Source organism: Gadus morhua, chromosome 1 (genome assembly GCF_902167405.1).
Source record: "Gadus morhua chromosome 1, gadMor3.0, whole genome shotgun sequence".
Lineage (NCBI taxonomy): Eukaryota > Metazoa > Chordata > Actinopteri > Gadiformes > Gadidae > Gadus > Gadus morhua.
Window position 1 is genome coordinate 23,737,350 of NC_044048.1, and position 11,916 is coordinate 23,749,265.

Here is an 11,916-nt window from a genome sequence, read left to right on the forward strand (position 1 = left end):
TCTGATAATACATACACATACACACACAAACAAACATACATATTTATTTCAGCTTTTTAAACAGTGACCCTTGAATCTCTGTCACCTCAAGTGGTCCGAAGGGACCACTTACCTTTGCGAAGGGAAGGCCACTTGCAAAGCCATGGAACATAAACAAAGATATCTTTATGTTAGTAACATCCATTACTGACTGAGAACTTAATGTTCAATATTTGGTTTAAAACGGGTTGGTAATGTTTTAAAAAAAGAGTAAAATAACAGAACCACAACTAAGTGCTAACCAAAATTCTCTACTGCTGAAAAAAACAGATTAGAAGTACGCCATCACTTCATTGCAGTCACCTCAAAAGCAAAATTTTGCAACAAGTGTATATAGTTTTGTATAGCTTTATTTTCCTGTATTGGCAAGTGCATATCAGAGCTTATAAGCGATTACCGTTCACTATACAATTTGGTACCGGAGCTGTTGAGTTTTATCATACAGATATAGAGCCCAGGGAGTCTGCAAACGGTTTGCAACAATCTCTTCTCCTCCATGCTGTGGTTCACTCTGACAGGTCATTTGTAGGCAATCGGCAGCAGCTCATTTGCATAAAAACATGTTTCCTGGAACTCATATACTATGTTTACTTGTTGGGAAAACACCATAATATGTCTCCTTGAATGACCATGTTCAAGGCTTTAAGGCTGTAAAGTTTCAAGGACTGACCAGTGATTAGAACCTCATTCTGACTTGCTGGTGGCAGTAGTGACGCATGGCACATTTGGTTTTGAAATGATAGGACAAAGAAATTATGCTTCTCCGTAAAAAATTGCCCTCTTACAAGCGTTACCATGCTTTTCCTATTCACTTATTGCAGCGCTTTATGTCGAAAACAAGCACATTAAAACGTACCTACAGTAACCTCAAAATAACAGTGGGTTAGCACCAATAGTCACCGAATTAATTAATGAATTACCTGTCTAGCTCTCTCAATTCAGTTTGCCATCAGATTCCTGTTTTTGGCCGCCAGTCCTCTAGGCTCTCTATTCCAATTCAAAGCTCACGAGAATCTGGAAATCAAGGCTAGCATTAAGGTAGCAATGACTATCATTCATCTTACATAAAACAGACATATATCATTGTTTCCCCTGCATGCATTCAGCAGAGGAGGCGCAGAGCTGGATTACTAGTAACACAGCATTACTGGCGCCACTGCAATCAGTCATGCACGTCAAACACAATCATAACCTATAGGCCTTCGGGCCTTATGGGGGTAACAATATATAATAGTAAATATAGATAGCATCAACACGATTGTCAATATTTGAATTAGTGTTCCACCTACTATGAATAATAATACCTTCCAAACACTTCTCCTCCAGTTCCAGATGTTCACATCTGAAATAAAGAGAATAAAGAGAATAAAGAAAAAAGTCTGCTATTTTCTATTCAACCACTCAACATTTTCATTGTCAGGCTTTTATTATTCTGTTTCAAAATGTAATTCTAAAATGTCTTCGATTAACAATAGAGCAAAGACTATAGTGCTGTTAAAACATAGTTCATTTATATCCTGCATTAGGACATTAGCTACTTACATTGTGTGGGGCCGGCAAGATGTTGAGTTGCCATTTGAGAATGTTCCATGGTTGCATTTAAGGCACACTGTGTCTTGAGATGCTGTTCCTGTATCAATAAAAATTGCTTTCTTGAAACCTAAACAATATTCATGAATGACATTGAGGTTCAAAAACCTCAATGAATAATGGAAGAAGAGGAGATGTGACCCGGCCCGGAGGAACCGGGGGCCCCGTCTGGAGCCAGGCCCAGACGGAGGGCTCGATGGCGAGCGTTTGGTGGCCGGGTTTGCCACGGAGCCCGGTCGGGCACAGCCCGAACAAACTACGTGGCACCCCCCCTCTCTTCATCCCATGGCCCCACCACCTGTGGGAAGACCCGTTGGGGTCGGGTGCGCAGCCACATGGGTGGCAGCGAAGGTCAGGGGTCTCGACGGACCAGACCCGGGCGGCAGAAGCTGGCTCTGGGGACGTGGAACGTCACCTCGCTGTGGGGAAAGGAACCGGAGCTTGTGAGTGAGGGGGAGCGCTATCAGTTAGATCTGGTGGGTCTTACCTCAACGCAGTCTCAGCTCTGGTGAGGGTACGAGAGGGTCGCCTCCCTACACCTAAGGGTTGTAGGGGGGAAAACTCTGACTGTTGTTTGTGCGTATGCACCAAACATCAGTTCAGAGTACTCGGCCCTCTTGGAGACCCTGAATGGAGTCCTATATGGGGCTCCAGTAGGGGACTCCGTAGTTCTGCTAGGAGACTTCAACGCTCACGTGGGCAACGATGGAGACACCTGGAGAGGCCAATTTATGCTGTACAGTAATATACAAATGATGCGTTTGAAAAACCGAGGGCAGAAGTCTAAACTAGTCAACGTATCACGGGGATATGTTTACACAAATTTTGCTCACGCTAGGACCATGGGTCCTTCCCCCTCCAAACGGAAACAGGCAGGCGGTGCAGCGAGCGCAATGCATTGTGGTAGATGGAGGATTGCCTACTTTTGAGCCAGATAGACACTGCCTTTTCTCAGGCTAGGTAGAACCAATTAATTTTTTTTTTGCACATTTAGAATACATCATCATCATCATCATCATTTTTTCCCGCTCGGCGCATTTCATGGCCTTGGGGCGCTTCTGCTGGAGAGTTTTAAGTCTCTGTTCCAGCATCAGCAGGATGTCTGGATTCGACACCACATCGTGACTTCAGTCAGGGTTAGGTGCTTTGTCAAAGACACAAGGGTAATTCCGGTGTAAAATGGATTTGGGATATGTTTTGTATGATAATGAGTTGAAACGTTCGTTTTGGAGCACAAAAAATGCATATAGACGCTTTCTTCAGTTGGCTGTTTTTAGCCAATTCTATCAAAACGCTATAAACTTGGAACGATGGGGGCACTGGTTATGGTAAAAACGAAATCGCTATTTTAAACCACTTAAAAGGCTAAAAGTAGCCCGACACTCCTTGGTAGTATAATAAGGGTCTTAACATATAAAACAAGGCATTGAGAACTTTGTAAGTGTACAGATTGTTTATTAAAAATGACATTTTATACACACAATATCATCAGCAGACCACCCGTCGACGCCATTTTGTTTTTGAGAGTCGATAGGTAGATTGACGAACACAGAGATTGTGACATCCGTCAGCAACACGCAAGCTCTGTGTTTGCCAATCTACTTGCAAAAAACCTGCTTACCTCCATCAGAGATGGTCTAGCTCTAAGGTACGGGTAGCGCAAACGCCCAAAATGTGTCAACGTGAAAGTAAATAGACAATGGTCACACAGCTCATATTCAACCTTAGCGAATGGGGTACAACATCTGGAACCTTTCTGTGTTCACACAAACCATCAAAAAAATAGAGGAAGGAACGAGCTGACGACTCCGGGTCAATATAATTACCACCACCAGACGCAGGAAGGAGCAAATCTAACTAATAAAAAGCATTGCAAAGATAAAAACAGAGAGAAAAAAATAAAGAAAATTACTTACTTTCAAAATAAAATTATTATATAAATTTGACAAACTTCAACAATCCATAGTAACGCTGTAACAGTAGCACACATTAATGAAGAACTAAACATTGAACTCACATTAAACATTGTAGTTGGCATTGTAGTTGGAGGAAAAATCCACGGTGTTAGGCACAACCAAGGTATCTAAATTAGCTAGCGCTAGAGCGGGAGAGACGTCTCATGCACTAGCAGGCTCAATGGAAGTCAATTAGACCCGAGTTCTTCAAGCTTTTAATGACTGAGGCTTTGTCTTAATAATAAATAATAATAATACATTTAAATTAGAGGCGCCTTTCAAGGCACCCAAGGTCACCTTACAGAGCATAAAGTCATCATAAATCGTTTAAAAACAAGACATTGTGGAAATAATAAAATAAAACAAAAACAAGACAAAACAAACAAACAATCAAGACAGTGATCAGTTAGACGTTGTGTGCGAGTTTGAACAGGTGAGTTTTGCGTTGGGATTTGAAGGTTGTAATTGTGTCTGACTGTTTTATGTGTGGGGGGAGGGAGTTCCAGAGCCTGGGTGCTGAAAAGCTGAATGACCGGGCACCCATTGTAATGAGTCGTGATGAGGGGATACATAGTAGTCCAGCAGAGGTTGAGCGGAGGGAGCGGGAGGGAGAGTATTCTTGGAGGAGGTCGCAGAGGTAACTGGGGGCTAGGTTGTGGAGAGCTTTGTAGGTGAGGACTAGGGTTGTGTATTGGATGCGGTAGTGTACTGGGAGCCAGTGAAGTTGGATGAGGACGGGGGTGATGTGGTCAGATGATTTGGTGCGGTGTTAATCCCTGTGGCGCGTTGGCCAATGCTCCGCGGGCCCGTGGTTGAGAACTCCTGAATGAGACGACGTAAATTATGCTCATTTGTTTAAAAACATAAAAGTAGAAAAGAAAATCGAAAATCTTTTTAAGATCAGTATAAAGCAACGGACACACCAAACCAAACAACCATTGGTTTAGGCGCGTAGATGCGTTACACACGCTAAAGCAAAAGATTTAACTTTTTACACTCTTACACGTGACGCTTAGCCGCGATAGCCAATCAGCGTTGAGCTTGACCCGACGTCACTGGCAGAGAGATGGAGGACGCACAGAAGCAGAAAGAACATGGACGATTCCTACGTTCCTCGGACTCCCCCAACAAATACAGCGCAGCGATGGTGGTGATCTCCGGCATGTTTGTGGAGCAAAAGAAAAATAGCGGGGGAAAATAAGTTTTGGGCGGGCTCATCTAGCTGCGTAAGCCTAGGCACGTTGAACCATTTTTGTGACACATAATGATCAAGTGGTAGGTTAGGCGCTTTCCCTTAAGCCTACGCGCGTAATGTGTGTGGCCGTACCTTAATGATTCAAAAAAATGTTGGGATGTTTGAATAAAGCTTAACAACAAGGTTAACATTTAAAGGCCCACTATGCAGGATCGGCCATTTCGTCGCTGTTTTATTGGTTTACGCACACACTTTTTTCTCTACACATTGCCCCCTACAGCTTCGTAGTAGATATTTTACAACACTGTCGTAACAACTCGTTGACGACCCTTCCCCATGCACTTCTACGCGAGCCATGTGCATTTGTTTTCAAAGAAGCCGGCGAATGCGTGGAGCCGTGTCCGAAGTAGATGTTGATAAAGTGTAGAGGTTATACATTTTTTAAATGTTATATTTGTATTGCAATAAACATAAATCCATCCTTTTTTATAGTTGACGGGGAGAATTTATATCCTAGATAATAATTGTTTTATCTTTGTTGAACAGAACAATCAGTGTAAGAGTGTTGGCCAACATAATACATAACGATAGCACCGACAGTCGCCTCTTGGGTCCCTTATCAGTCGATTGATCCATGATGAATGCAAGAAGTGCCTCGCAACTGGCTGTTTATATCTAGCCGGTGCCATGTTTGGGGGTGTGTCTGTGCCGTAAAGCATTTTCAAAACTACAATCTGACTACATTTTCGAGGCGCGATTGGATACTTCCGCTGCGTCACATCCGGATTGTGTCGGTCCGAACAGAGCAAGTTGCATATTCGCTTTTTCCTTGGAGAAGCGACAAGGGGCAATGAAACACCCACCAAACGACCCAGAAATGGTTGTAGAACCATCAGAATAACTCTCAACCCGCATAATTAATGTAATTTCAGCTAAAAATTATGCATAGTGGGCCTTTAAAGAGTTGAGAGGTCTGAATTAGTGGAAGTCTCACAGAAATGGGCAACTGAAGAGAAGAATCCAACACACTTTGGACATACCTGCTGAAAACGTTAAAAGATCAAACGGTCATTCATTGAGAAGTTTGTTGTTCATCTCTGTTGGGGACCTCTGAAAAAAAAGGAATAATGGGTCAGGACACACAGCCCACTTATATCAATGTATTTCTTTGTATATTGATTTGTGATAGTGCCATTATTTGCGAAACTTGCCGTCTGAAAATAATACTAAAATAACTACCAACAATGTTACATAAGACATCACTGGTTATAAATACATTATATAGCCCACACATTAAACAGGTGGAGTAAGCACTTACCTTTCAAAGTAGGTTTCAACCTTTCCATCTAAAGCAAATATAATAATTGAGTTGATTACAAGCTGCACCTTTATACTAACATTGTATTCTGTCTAAAACCAAGGTAATAACACGTACCAATCTTTGAGCAGTTGCACTCCATGCTATGAAGTGATAAATAAGATAGAAGCATGTCAGGACAACAGCAATAGGATAGCAGTCACCATCATTCAGCATGACCATCATAGATATTAGGCTTGAATAATAGGCTTACCTTTTTTTTTTTTTCTGTAACAAACACAAAGCATGAACACTGTTATTAAGACGATTGGTATTGAGTTGAGCCATAATAATGCTTTTGAAGGTTCTCCACATTCAGAATCGGTTGATTGTGTTCCTGGTTTTATCTGCTGCTGTCCCTCACCACATCTGAAGTGCAAAGGAAAAAAAACACATGTTTAGTTTCCATTTTAGTTTAGTTTAGACCACATGTGAAGATGTGAATGGCATCTTCACTGTGTTAACATGTTTTAAAAGATTCAAGTGTTCCCATCAGGCTGTTAGCCCTGTAATAGTCTGCAGCTGTGGCTCAATTGAGCCACACCCATTCTGGTGCTCCTTAAGAGGGCCAGAGTTCTAGACTGGAGGGAGGCTTGAGTTGTGCAAGTGACTCGAGAGTTGTGGTATTGTTTTTAAGTAAAAATATGTTTTTACCAACAACATTGTGCGTCGAGGAAACACTTTTTCACACCACAGCATTGTTGAATACTTTATTCTGATTGGACAACAACATTCGAAGGGTGTGCATTTTTTTCAATAACTGGCACCTCTGCCTTTTAACTTTTCTAAGTCAATGCGCTACAAATCCAACATAAGAAATACAGTAAAATAACTATCGTCCAGATGTTCCCTTGATAACATAAAACAATATGCTCAAATAATATTTAGATTTCAGCTGATTCGGTCAATAAGAATACAATAATGTCAATGATAAAGTAACTGATATCTACTTAATTTACAAATAGTGAGCATACAGATATAATCATAGTATTATAATTGTGTACTAGTTCATATTACATGGTAGGCCTATACAAAGTAACGTTTCACTTTTATTTTTTTCGCTTATTATTCTGTTGCATTATGCAATGCCAACATTTCTTTGACTATATAAATTGGCTGAAGACATGACTATAATGTAAATGCAATTATACAGACTGCATTGATAAATTAAATGAAATGTCCCCTTACCTTGTGTGAGGCAGACAAGAAGTTGAGTTGCCATCTGAGAATGTTCCATCAATGCATTTGATGCACACTGTGTCTTCAGATGCCGTTCCTGTACAAATAATAATATTTGGAAAGAATGCAGATACATGAAATTCAGGTATAATGTAGACATCCTTGAGCAAGATACCTAACCCGATCTGCTTCTGTATCTCCATTCAAGGTCCTTCGCTATGGATGAAAGCGTCTGCCAAATTACACAATACCAGTTGCATAAAGTGCATTTCCAATTATTTAAAACATCATGGATTTGTTTTTGCTCACTGTTGTTCACAACCTGCCGACTCAAGACTTTTACAGTTGTCATATTCGTTTTGTACTTCACATCTTATTAGGTGAGTGCTGCATGCAGCGCTGAACTATTGTTCTTCTTAAGATGTATTCTTTTTTTCTTTCTTTTGGAACAATGCACATTTATCAAAGTTTAGCTTGCAGGTTGCCAATTCCATTGCCATTATCTTTTAGCCTGGATAGACGCAGGCATAAACGATGCCACCAAGGAAGCATATGTGCTACCCAGCATCTAAACTAGGAATAAACTGCAAATTAAATATGACAAGCAGATAGGCAAGCCTGCGTAAGCAGATTTCTGCGTAAGAAATTATTCATTAATAAATATTTTCATAAATACCTCTTTGGCTGATGTATTGACCAGGACTGCAATCCTTGTGTCTCTGTGCTGCCATACATCCACCCCTCTTGTTCTCCTTACAGAAGTATCCATCCAGTAGCTCACACAGAGCATCTGATGTGGTTGTACACGGCTTCTTAACCTTCAAACCTAGACCTGCCAATCACAATGCAGTTACAGAGAAACCCGATGGAACACAAAAGTTGCCTGAGGAGGTGTTGAATTCTTATTTGTTAAAGACAGGTGAATTTACCTGGAGGACAGTCTGTACAGGGATCACATTCTTTACGCTTATTATAGCCATTGTGGAAAGTACCTTCACTGCACTGCTCACAGGCCGTCATTTTATTCTCTGTACAGTCCTCGGACACACGCTGTCCTGTTGGACAGAAAATGGATGGAATTGGACCAGAAATGTTTTGCCAAAATAATTAAATTTAGTTTTTCTAAATTATCAATATTTTCCGTATTTCAGTCTCACCAGGTGGACATTCAGGGCAACATTCAATTCCATGTCGGTATTCTTTCGGGGGACAATTTGCTGATACAATAGTACCTGCAATAAAAAACAGCCAAACTAAATGTACCAAGGTGGTTGGACAAGGCTGTCCAATCTTTGGTCCAGAAGCTCCCATCATCAAGACATCATTGTGTGGCGGATACTGGAAATATCTGTGGAGATATAAAACATTGATCCATCGCCTAGCCTTACATCAACGCTACTAAAAATGAATAACAAATGGGTCATAGCCAAGAGTAACGTGCCTCCCTCTTTCCTACAACTCTACAATGCCCAAATCGAAATGTGTGTGTGTGTGTGTGTGTGTGTGTGTGTGTGTGTGTGTGTGTGTGTGTGTGTGTGTGTGTGTGTGTGTGTGTGTGTGTGTGTGTGTGTGTGTGTGTGTGTGTGTGTGTGTGTGTGTGCGCGAAACAGTTGCCTCTGCCCCTACTCTGCCTCTGATTGGTTTAGCCTGAAAAATACTTTTCTCAGGTACCCCTTGTTTAAAGAACAGGATATAATCATATAATATTTTTAAGTTAATGAAGGGAGGAGGTAGTGTTGGATGAATGGGTCCAACACAAGAGTTTCACCTAGGAGAAAGGGGTTTGTGTCCTGTGTGATTTTAGGCTAATTATGTTCAGTATTACAGCTTGGTTAGACTTTTCCGACAGAACTACAGTACTTGGTTAGGTTCAAGCAACACAACCTATTGGTTAGGTTTAGGCAACGCAACAACTTGGTTAGGTAAAGGCCACAGAACTCCTTGGTTAGGTTTCGGCAACACAATTAAGGGTTAGGTTGTGGTTAGTATAAGGTTTAGGCTAAAGGCACTACACAACTCCTTTTTCACAACTATGTATTTTCTCACCTTCTGCAACTAGGTTGATGCATAAACAGTGAACAAGACAGTAGAACAAAAAACTTTTTTTTGCCCATTTAATATCGGCACAAAAAAAAGAGACATGGGGATTTTTTTTTACAGCAACGATAAGCTCCGACGTAGGCTACACGGGGCTGCTATCGGTACTTGCGAAATTAAGGAAATATATTTTCTTCTTTGTATTGAGTTCGGCCTATATTAGCCTACTCGCATTAAGATGCATTTAGTCTTTTCCAGTCACCCTCGAAATTGTAACAAAAGACATCAGAGAAAACACTCCTTTAAGTCGGCGCGGGGACCTTTTCTTTCTCACATGGAGAAATTAAGGCCATTTATTTTCTGTTAATTTAGGCTTAATCAACCTTAGAATATTTAGAACTTTCTCCCCAAACAATGTAAAGTAACGCCTTATCGCCATACTCCTTTCCAACGGCCCCCTGTTACTAGGCATAATAGAGAAGAGAGCATTTCGTTTTCGTCGTCGTTTGATTCTATTTAATTTCCGAAAGGATAAATTGGTTACATACCGTGTTTTGTTGGAATAATGTTTGCCTTCCTATGTCTCTTTGCCACCCTTTATCAGAATAGGTTGCGGAAGAGGAAATAAGGTCGTTTTCTCATGAGAAAACGAAAGCGTGTGCATGATCGCTCGACACACACCCCTTTGGCATATCATCAAGAATTTAAAAAACGGTTTTACCTACATTGTGCAAGGCATGTTACGTTACGGTTGCCAACTTTAGGACTTTGGCTGGAGTAAGACTCTGTAGCCTACATTTTGAAAAAAAAAACTAATAAAATAGGCGAGTAAAAACAAATCTAAAAATAAAAGGGACAAATAATTGTTACATGACCTCCCCAGAAAACCATAATTCACGAGTTTCCTGCTCCCTGCTAGCCAATAACGCACTTAACGTTTGCAATTACAGTTGAAGTCCTATTGTTTCGGTACACAATTAGATTAGGCAAGGCTCAGTAATGCACACAATTTTATTAGACAATAGATTATTCGATTTGTAAGGTTATTTTTTGGTTTACCTTGATTGTCATCCACATTTTCAAACGCGCATCAGTGGGCTCCGACTCCGACCGCTCGGAAAAACTCTCTGAACCTTTCACGCATGGTTTTATCAACGATCAGAGAGTAGGCTACTGCAGTGATGCAGATGTTACAGCTGTTGGCCTTTAAATCCTCTCCTGTCAAACAATAAGCAGTGGGACAGTTCAGACATCAACAGAAAATTAACGGATTGAGAGGGTATAATGATAGCCTATGTGTTTTATTATTTATATAATGATTTTGGCGTGCTATTTCATGTGCGTGAGAGCGTCAAGGATGCCAATCGAGTGACACGCCAGATGCGTGAGAATTGGCAACCCGTTGCAGGAGAAGTAGGCTACACAAATCGGATAAAAAATAGTACAGGTCTACTAATTGTCCACTATAAGCGGAAAACATTTTTTTTTTCTGAAATGCTTCTTGGATGACTCTTGAATTCCGGTCTTATTCAACTGTCAATTAATTCGTTTGAGAAATAAGCAGGGAGCTACAGTAGGCCTATTGACTTTCTGTAATGATTATGGAATGCTTCATATTTATAAGGAATTCCCAGATTAATAGTCATTTCACTTACGACGATGGAATGTGGAACCTATTTATCTAAATTATTTTGAATTATTATGTGTGCGTAGAAGAGTCTTGCATGCACTTAAATAAGGCAAAGTAGGCTACCTTGAAAATCAAAACTGTCATAATACTTTTGAATCAACAATTAGTCAGAGTGTGCCTATGGGTGAGTGTGTCAGAAACCCCTGATTGTCTCACTTACAGAAATGGATTGATGGCTATAAAGCCCATATACACGTGCACGGCAATTCTCATATCCCCTCGGACCACATAATCACCTGATCAGTCATAATTCTCCGTGTGCGTCCAAATCCGAAACGTGAGTTTATATCAAGCTCCGGCTATAATTCACGCTTGGTGAATTACAGCAGTTCTTGGAAAACCTCCGCGTTTAGGTAAAGTGGGACTTCCCAATTGCTGATTTATATGAATTAGTTGTTATTCTTATTTAATCATAATTAATTACAATAGGCTATATGATAATTATTCATTATTTTTAATATAGAATAGTTATCCATTCCCCGTATAATGATGAATATTATGTTAAGTCTTAATTTCACCTCGACCTCTCTAATTCTAGTATCATTGCGCCCCAATGGTCATGCACTCATTTATGAACTCTCTGAAAAGGCCTCTCATGCAGGTATTGTCGCCCCCGGCTGGTCAAAGGATGTATTGCATTTTATTTCGGAAAGCAATTGCCATCTAATTATTTAAAAACGATAGAAGTCGAAAAAAAATCAGTTCCCCCAACACATTGTAAGCCATTTTACCTGTAGCCTACTTGTACCTCTGATGAGCATAGGATAATCGTATCTCGGGGCCAATGGAAAAGGTCCGGCTCGACGGGGCCAGATAAAATATGCTTGGCTAGTAGCCTACCTAATTAGGCCCTCGGCTTTCTGTACAATTATTC

The 11,916-nt window shown here is 40.7% G+C and overlaps 3 long non-coding RNA genes across 4 annotated transcripts; all 3 read right to left on the reverse strand.

Moving 5' to 3' along the window:
* Positions 1–1,307: 1,307 nt before the first annotated feature.
* On the reverse strand, positions 1,308–10,044 carry LOC115544068 (uncharacterized). 2 transcript variants are annotated; one of them, XR_003976798.1, is made up of 6 exons: positions 9,901–10,037; positions 8,473–8,663; positions 8,245–8,370; positions 7,992–8,147; positions 1,582–1,669; positions 1,308–1,381 (listed from the first exon to the last, which is right to left on the reverse strand). It is a non-coding gene; the product is annotated as an uncharacterized LOC115544068 (long non-coding RNA). The 2 variants fall into 2 exon arrangements; XR_003976796.1 differs by lacking the exons at positions 1,308–1,381; positions 1,582–1,669 and adding exons at positions 6,481–6,505; positions 7,325–7,412 and having other exon boundaries at positions 9,901–10,044.
* Positions 3,391–5,181, reverse strand: LOC115544075 (uncharacterized). Its single transcript, XR_003976799.1, has 2 exons — positions 4,588–5,181; positions 3,391–4,406 (listed from the first exon to the last, which is right to left on the reverse strand). It is a non-coding gene; the product is annotated as an uncharacterized LOC115544075 (long non-coding RNA).
* On the reverse strand, positions 5,819–6,355 carry LOC115544081 (uncharacterized). The gene is made up of 3 exons (XR_003976800.1): positions 6,215–6,355; positions 6,098–6,125; positions 5,819–5,889 (listed from the first exon to the last, which is right to left on the reverse strand). It is a non-coding gene; the product is annotated as an uncharacterized LOC115544081 (long non-coding RNA).
* Positions 10,045–11,916: the final 1,872 nt, after the last annotated feature.